Here is an 8,178-nt window from a genome sequence, read left to right on the forward strand (position 1 = left end):
AAAGCTAGAGGGTTTTTTTGTTTTTGTTTTTTTGGTTGTTTCTTTTTTTTAAGCTCAGGTAGTAGAGACTCGTGCTTCAAAATCCAGAGGTCATAGATACATAGATATTAAGGTCAGAAGGGACCATTATGATCATCTAGTCTGACCTCCTGCACAACGCAGGCCACAAAATTTCACCCACCCACTCCTGTGAAAAACCTCTCACCTATGTCTGAGCTATTGAAGTCCTCAAATCGTGGTTTAAAGACTTCAAGGAGCAGAGAATCCTCCAGCAAGTGACCCGTGCCCCATGCTACAGAGGAAGGTGAAAAACCTACAGGGCCTCTTCCAATCTGCCCTGGAGGAAAATTCCTTCCCGACCCCAAATATGGCGATCAGCATCAGATAGCATATGGGCAAGATTCACCAGCCAGATACCCAGGAAAGAATTCTCTGTAGTAACTCAGATCCCACCCCATCTAACATCCCATCACAGGCTATTGGGCCTATTTACCATGAATATTTAAAGATCAATTAATTGTCAAAATCATGTTATCCCATCATACCATCTCCTCCATAAACTTATCGAGTTTAATCTCAAAGCCAGATAGGTCTTTTGCCCCCTCAGATGACAGGTTTGATCCCCACTGCTGACAAAACACTTGGACATATGGCGCTACATTCCTCCCACGAAGCAGTCCTCTCTACTCAGCATGAGTAGAGCCCGCGATCAGGGTGATGTCATGAATTCCATTTTCCAGGTGGCAAGATGGAGTGCAGTCCACGCTATTTCACTGATACAGTACTGAAGAATACGGCTAGAGTCATTGACAAACATATGTACACAGTCAATCCTTCAAGGGGCAAATTCTCCCCAGTGCACTAAAGACAAGTGTTTGGGTGTGGTAGAGGGCAGTGGCAGAGGTTAGTGCGCCAGAAAGCTTCCTGCCAAGCTGTGGAATAGGGGTAGAGCTACTCTGCAGACGAGGTCCTGGGACACTTGGCAGAGCAGAATTCTCTGTTGCTTAGGAGGTACACAAACCCTGTGTTTGGGGACGGGGAGGGGGTCCTGAAATTCTGCACCCCAACCCATAGCTATGCCATACCAGTTGCTGGAGACTTATGAGGGCGTTGTGGAGAGATTAGTGCCTTGGACTGACCTATCGCTTTTCCTTCTAGAAACTGTCATTCAAACAAACTACCACTAGATGTCACAAACAGGAGGTTTATTGGATTGTGTCCTACATTACCTACTTCAAAAAGGAAAATAAATCAACTGATTTTCAGACTTCTTTCATGTCCTTTATGTGAGCACTGGTGCAGATGGCTCACAGTATTAGATTGGGTGAGCAGTAGCTGGAATTCTGGAGGCATTTTGTGTGAGTGTGTGAGGGGGGTTTGTTTTGCTTTGCATTCTTTAACAATAGATGTGTTATCTCGTAATAAATAACAAAAATATGCCAGGATTGCAAACAAAATTGACACATGATAGTGTGGCATGAAATATCCTATTGGTAGAGGAAGGCGGATCCTACAGTTAAGTAATAGGACTGGGAGTCAAGAGATCTAAATTCTACTCCCAGCTTTGACCCAGATTTTATATGCATCTGTTTTAATAGATCGGTGCCTTGGTTTCTTAGAAGTGGGGGTCAAAATACTTACAGAGCTGAGGTGAGGATTAGTACCTTGTTTGCAAAGATCCTTGGATGAAAGTAACTGAAGAAATGCAAACTACTATTATAAAAATGTGCATGATATAATTGAAAACAAATACAACATTAATTAAAATGTGTCTCTACAATAGACAATGCAAAAAGAGGGCACTAATTTCTTTGCATAGATGTAGCTCTCTAACTAATCAAACTGTTAAGTTCAGTACTGAATATTGCATGTAAATGGAAGACCTTCATCAAATAGGCAGAACACAAAAAAAATAAAAAAATTGAAAATGTGGGTCTTTGCAATCACCCGTAAAGCATTTTCCATGAATAGTTCTGTCTCTCTAAAGGTCAGTAAGTATCTTTATTTGTTAGAATATATGACATAAAGTTTCCCTAAATTAAGCTAAATTCTGGCAAGTCACCTTTGCAATGTATTTATTGTTTGCTTCTATAAGAATACTGCTATAAATGCTGTATACCAATAACTCTTAATACTTTTCAGAGTAACAGCCGTGTTAGTTACATCTGATGAAGTGAGCTGTAGCTCATGAAAGCTCATGCTCAAATAAATTGGTTAGTCTCTAAGGTGCTACAAGTACTCCTTTTCTTAATACTTTAAATCCATGAACTTCACCATCTTCATTACAGAAGTCTCTGATAGAAGTAGTGCTAGGGACTTTTGTTTTTTATAAATCGTGGAATTGCCCCTAATAGTGAGTAATTAAATTTTGTTTTAGCAAAATTGCAAAGCTCAAATGCAGATTAAATATGATTAAAGAACGGGATTTACTCCTACATGATTAACATCAGAATGAATAGGGCTTTACAATGGTTAGTATATGAATTTACAGTGTCTCAACAAACTATGTGTACAAGAACAGACAAAGTCAATGAACCGTATTACAGATGGTGGAGCTTTTCGGCACAAGACTACTACATAATTAAATATTACAAAGGTTATTTGTAAGTTATGGTGTTATGTGAAAAAGCCAGATGTTAATATCCTTTGCCTAAGGGCATTGTGAAATAGTTTATCTGTCAAGTAAAGTTATTAGATAGCCTTTTAATCAAATAAATAATTCAGGGCTTCTGTATAATGTTACAATGGTCTGGGAATTAGACACCATAAGAAGCAGAATAACTGTATTAATGTTGTGTTAGTCTGTATTCGCTTATGCTCAAATAAATTTGTTAGTCTCTAAGGTGCCACAAGTACTCCTTTTCTTTTTGTATTAATGTGAATGTGGTAGCACTTAACTCAAGGCTAATGCTTCAGAAATTGAAACGTGATTCCAGTTGGTTTCAAACCCAAAGCTGCTGGAGTGGAGTTGATGGTAACCCTAATTTTGGCAAAGCTGGACTTTGGTGGTTACCTTCTGCCGTGCGCAGTGGCAGTATCATAGTCTGTGAGGCTCAACTGAGGCATGATTATTGCTAATTGAAACTTTTCCAGGACCAATGAAGACCTGAAGATTTTGGGCGGACGACAAATTACCCCTTGTTAGAACTGTGGACTCACATGGAGTTTATTTACAGAATTATATAGCAATTATGTTCCTTCTGTCAGACTGATCCTGACAGGTAGTTATAATATATGACCTTAGAGCTAAGTGTATAGTTACTATCCTGACAGTTGCTCATCCTTTTCTGTTTGGAATCTGGTATTCTCTCCTAGTTGGAAAAGGGTAACAGTTTGGCATTCTTGTTAGAAAGTCTTCTTTAGTTTCTTTTGTAACTACTTTAGGGTTAATTGTTTCTGGCTTAAGAAGCTTGTTAGATGTTGGCACTGAGATTTTTGTTCATCTGCCCGTAAGTGTTCCTACTACATTGTGAGGCTGAGTGTGATATTCTAACAATGTTAAGTATGAATTCCTTGTATCCGCTAGGGAACTTCTCTGTTTGTCTTGACTTTTCTGCTAACTCATTTCACTGTCCATAGTAAGGACTTGCATCAGTATGCTTGGACTAATATATCAAAAAGAATTGACAAAATGAGCCAGTATTGTGGCCTTTTATCTGTTAACTCAGCTGGAATCTAAAGCTGAGCAGACTACAATTTACAGTATACCACAGCCCAGTTTAAAAAAAAAAGTAGTATTCCATTAATAAGTTGCTAACAGATATTCAACACCCTGACCTCTAGCCTAGATATTTCTATTTATGGTTAATCAGTTGTATTTGTTTGTGATTAGTGAAAAATCATATACAAATAATATAAAACAACTAGGGCTGTCAATTAATCTCAGTTAACTCGCGATTTACTAAAAAAAATTAATCGTGATAAAAAAATTAATTGCACTGTTAAACAATCAAATACCAATTGAAATTTATTAAATATTTTGGATGTTTTTCCACATTTGCAAATATATTGATTTTTTTTATTACAACACAGACTACAAAGTGTACAGTGCTCACTTTATATTATTATTTTTATTACAATTATTTGCACTGTAAAAATGATAAATAAAAGATACAAGTACTGTAGTGCAATCTCTTTATCGTGAAAGTGCAACTTACAAATATAGATTTTTTATTTTTTTGTTACATAACTGCACTCAAAACCAAAACAATGTAAAACTTTAGAGGCTACAAGTCCACTCAGTCCTACTTCTTGGTCAGCCAATCGCGAAGACGAACAAGTTTGTTTACATTTATGGAAGATATTACTGCCTGCTTCTTATTTACAATGTCACCTGCAAGTGAGAAGAGGCATTCACATGGCATTTTTGTAGCCAGTATTGCAAGTGTAAGCGGGGGAATAGTCCTGCTATTGTGGGGAACTTTCCTGGCTTCTGCACTACCCCGGTGAAGTGGGCTAGCAAAAGGATCTGAGTCCTCACTCCCACTTCCTTTACCCAGTGGCCTCCCTGACCTTGAGGACTCCCCTTCCACTCTCCTGTCTGGCAGAGTCCTCGTAACCCCAACAAGGCTGGGCCCAGGATTTCTGGGGGGCTTGACCCCTAACCCTGCTGTGGTCACCTAGGACAGGGGCTAGGGTGTCCCCACTCCGGGGTACTCTCTCTGCACTGGGCACTTCTCTGACCCACTGACCATTACATACAAGTTAAAGCAAATGCAAGTTATTTAATCAACAATTAATTTTAAAAAGAATAAGGAAAAATGGGAAAGGTTAAAGGAAACACATCAACTCGCTCTGTGGCAGGGAACATCACAAACAGCGTCTCTGGAATGTCTGGGCAGTTCACAGTCTGTTCCTTGTAAGTCCCCGGCCTTCTTCTCAGGCCCTGGCTGTGCTGCAGGGATGCTGTGGGTTGGACACTCGCTTTGGTGGTGGCCACACGCTCTCAGGCTCTAAGTGGTAGGACCCTTCTTCCCAGTGTTGCCCCCGCCCTGTCAGGGTTATGATCCAAGCCTGGCCTGCAGACCCCTTCCCTGAGGCGTCTCCCTGTGCTGGGCCCGCTGCCCAGGGTCCCCCTTGGTCTCCCCAGCTGCTCACCGCACCCAGCTCCGGACTGCTCCAGCCCCAGCTGCACCATTCTGTCTCTGCACTGCTGCTGCTGCTGCTGCTCTGCCTCCAGCTCCCTGGGCTGCTTCTTTGGCCCGTCTGCCTCTGGTTGCTGCAGCTCTGCTCCCAGGACAGGTCTGCTCTCTCTGGGCTGTGCCTCTGGCTTTGCTCCCAGGATAGGGTCTGCTCTCTCTGGATCTGGCCCAGCTCTGCTCCCCAGCTTAGCTTGGGCCCCTGCTTTCTCCTTAGCTTGGCCCCACTCTGTCTGACCCAGGCAAATCCAGCTCACATGGAGGACGGGACCTCCCTGGCCTCCTGACTGTCTGATTAGCCTGCCCGCCCTGTCATTCAGGCTGACCTGGAGCATTGGCCTCTCCCTATTGTACCTGGGGGCTGTCAGTCTCAGGGTTCTGATTCCCCATCGACCCTTCTCCCTTTTTGTACTTTTAACATCTCCACTGAATGTTAGTAAGGGGGCAACAGTCCCCTTACACAAGGTATTTACGTGAGAGATATGCTAAACATTCGTATGCCCCTTCATGCTTCAGCCACTATTCCAGAGGACATGCTTCCATTCTGATGATGCTCGTTAAAAAAATAATGAGTTAATTAGATTTGTGACTGAACTCCTTGGGGGAGAACTGTATGTCTCCTGTTCTGATTTACCTGCATTCTGCCATATATTTCATGTTCTAGCAGTTTTGGATGATGACCTTGCATATGTTCATTTTAAGAACACTTTCACTGAAGATTTGACAAAATGCAAAGAAGATAAAATGTGAGATTTCTAAAAATAGCTACAGCATTCAACTCAAGGCTTAAGAATCTGAAGTGCCTTCCAAAATCTGAGAGGGACGAGGTGTGGAGAATGCTTTCAGAAGTCTTAAAAGAGCAATGCTTTGATGCAGAAACTACAGAGCCCGAACCACCAAAAAAGAAAATCAACCTTCTGCTGGCGGTATCTGGCTTAGATGATGAAAATGAACATGCATCAGTCTACTCTGCTTTTGATCGTTATCGAGCAGAACACATCATCAGCATAGACTCATGTACTATGGAATGGTGGTTGAAGATGAAGGGACATGTGAATCATTAGCACATCTGGTAGTATCTTGCACCCCCAGCTACAACAGTGCCATGAGAACACCTTTTCTCACTTTCAGGTAACGTAAACAAGAAGCGGGAAGCATTATCTCCTGCAAATTGTAACCCAACTTGTTTTATCTGAGCAATTGGCTGAAGTAGGACTGAGTGGCCTTGTAGGCTCTAAAATTTTACATTGTTTTATTTTTGAATGCAGTTATTTTTTGTACATAATTCTACATTTGTAAGTTAAACTTTCATGATAAATAGATTGCACTACAGTACTTGTATGAGATGAACTGAAAAATACTATTTGTTTTTTACAGTGCAAATATTTTAAATCAAAAATAAATATATAAAGGGAGCACTGTACACGTTGTATCCTTGTGTTTAATTGAAATCAATATATTTGAAAATGTAGAAAACATTCAAAAATATTTAAATAAATGGTATTCTATTATTATTTAATAGCACGATTAATCACGATTAATTTTTTTAATCGCTTGACAGCCCTAAAAGCAACCTAAACTAAAGAGTTTCAGTGGAGTTGTGACACACAGGAAGATCCTGAACGTGATGTCCTGACCCAGTCATATAGGATGAGGCAGGATTATGTCCCCATCACAGGGCAAGAGTGGCTACAGTCAAAGCACGGCCATATTTTCGGTAGCAATTTTTTAATGTCTTGCTCATTCAGGAAAGAAAATATCATTTGGACATTTTTCTGTGACATGAAATCACAAAGAATCTGTATTGGAATTATTCAGTTAACAGCCTATTGGCTGTGAGAACAGGTCACTAACTGAACTAGATGGTACAACCAAAGAGAACCAATGAGCTAGAGCTAGTAAAAAAAATGCTCAATGCTAGAAACCAAGTGAGTGTATTTTAAAAAGGGGTTTCCAGAACTACAAAAGTCTTAATTTTGGCTTGTTTGCTTCACATTTTTTCCAGGATGGTTTGCATGAGAGCTAGGAGATTTTTTTTCCCGAGGGGGGCAAGTGGGGGTATTAACTTGGATATTAACTTCAGCCAGGTCTCTCGCTCCCATTTTTGTCAGCATGAAAATGAATGCAGCAAAGAATAATTTTATAAAAGAAAAAAGCAAAACCGAACACCCAACCTTTGAAATTATCATAACTTCTTCTGGCAATAATGGGAAGTGTGACGGTGTGTTGGGAATCCACAGGCTAATCATTGTTTAACCAGCTGAGCCCCTGGGAGACCTTGAGTAAGGAGAGGTTTCAGAGTAGCAGCCATGTTAGTCTGTATCCGCAAAAAGAAAAGGAGGACTTGTGGCATCCTAGAGACTAGCAAATTTATTTGAGCATAAGCTTTCGTGAGCTACAGCTCACTTCATTGGATCGATGAAGTGAGCTGTAGCTCACAAAAGTTTATGCTCAAATAAATTTATTAGTCTCTAGGGTGCCACAAGTCCTCCTTTTCTTTTTGAGTAAGGAGAGGAGTTCCTGATTACCAGATCAGATTGGGACTAGATAGCTAATGAGCTCACTAACAAGGAGACTGGATGAAAGAGGAAAGGAAGGAAGTGCAAGGGGAGGGAGGGAGACCTGCTCTGATAAAGGGAGCTCTCTGTGAGGAGAGACCTTCCCTAATCTCTCCCGTCTTCCCCACCTTGGGAGAAGGGGTAGTTAGGCTGAATGACTCCATAAATATTATGGCTGCATGAGTATGTAAAACTTGGTAAAGTGAAGCACTGTAAATAACTACACGATGGTATCTACAAAAGGAAGGTATCTGAACAGTTTGTGCGAAAGCAAAGCAGACGGGAGCAAAGAAAGTACTGACACTTTTGCACTGGGTCCCCATTTGTGTTCCATCTGCAAAAAAAAAATTGCAAACCGAAATATTAATTTTGCATAATGCCGAAACGATTAGAGACCGGATCACATCTCTGGCTAGACACATCAGGTCTTTGGTTTGCTGTTACTTCAAAATCCTCCATCCACTCAGATTTCATACAGCTGT

At 40.9% G+C, this 8,178-nt stretch overlaps 1 pseudogene; it reads left to right on the forward strand.

Annotated features, from left to right (window-relative positions):
• The first annotated feature begins 3,017 nt into the window (after positions 1–3,017).
• Positions 3,018–3,098, forward strand: LOC125637473 (U4 spliceosomal RNA; annotated as a pseudogene).
• The last annotated feature ends 5,080 nt before the right edge of the window (positions 3,099–8,178 follow it).

Source organism: Caretta caretta, chromosome 5 (assembly GCF_965140235.1).
Source record: "Caretta caretta isolate rCarCar2 chromosome 5, rCarCar1.hap1, whole genome shotgun sequence".
NCBI lineage: Eukaryota > Metazoa > Chordata > Testudines > Cheloniidae > Caretta > Caretta caretta.